This window comes from Mus caroli, chromosome 6, assembly GCF_900094665.2.
Source record: "Mus caroli chromosome 6, CAROLI_EIJ_v1.1, whole genome shotgun sequence".
Classification (NCBI taxonomy): domain Eukaryota; kingdom Metazoa; phylum Chordata; class Mammalia; order Rodentia; family Muridae; genus Mus; species Mus caroli.
The window spans coordinates 89109050-89109944 of record NC_034575.1 but is presented as its reverse complement, the minus strand read 5'-3'; positions in this window follow the sequence as shown (position 1 = coordinate 89109944).

Below are 895 nucleotides of genomic sequence, written 5' to 3'. Positions count from 1 at the left end.
TTGTATGAAATTCTTAAATAACTATTTTAGAAAAGAGGGAGAAAAAGTAAATTTACTTTATTAATTTGATAATTGAANTAAAGGTGATAATTAAAATTACTTCATTAATATGAAAATAAATTTAGTTACTATGGTTTATGCTAGGATTTATGATATAAAATATGAAAAAAGTTTTAGATTGAGTGAAATGTGTTTCTCTGTGTATGTATGTAAGTACATATTATGAAGATATTGTAACTCTTATTATTGAATAACTAGGGACTATTCTAAACCACTGTTATTCACAGAAAGAACTTTGTATTAAATATTAAACATCTAGGAAATATTGTGTTCTTTCTTGAATACCTTTATAAAGCATATTCTGAATTTTTGATTAAAAATAGAATCATATTGCAAAACAGTACATGATAATAGCTTAAAATCAGCAGTTTTAGCTACAAGATGTACTATGTAAGCATTATGATAACTGTGCAGCAGATACCCAAAGGGAGGACATGGGAATCTAAAACAAATGACTATGTTGATAACTCTTAGCCTCCCTGCATACAAGGCCATCAATTGTGTGTCTTGGGGCTAGTATAATTGCTTGTAAGCCTTATGCTTCCTGTTACGTTTGTTACATTGTTGGTAGCAGTGGTGTTTTCTGTGATTGTTAATATTATAGTCTAATTTCTTTGATGGAGATTTATTGTTTACAAGGCTTTTCTAGAAGATGCTCATTTGCCCTTTTATTTGCCAGGGCTTCCCACTATGTATTTCTAAGTGGGGCACTTAAGTTATTCTTAAGTCAGACCAGTATTAAATCAGTGACAACTAATTTTTATATTTCAAATCAAAAACAATATAAATGCTTGATATATGTCTTAGGTATTTTACATGCATGGATTTTTTTTTT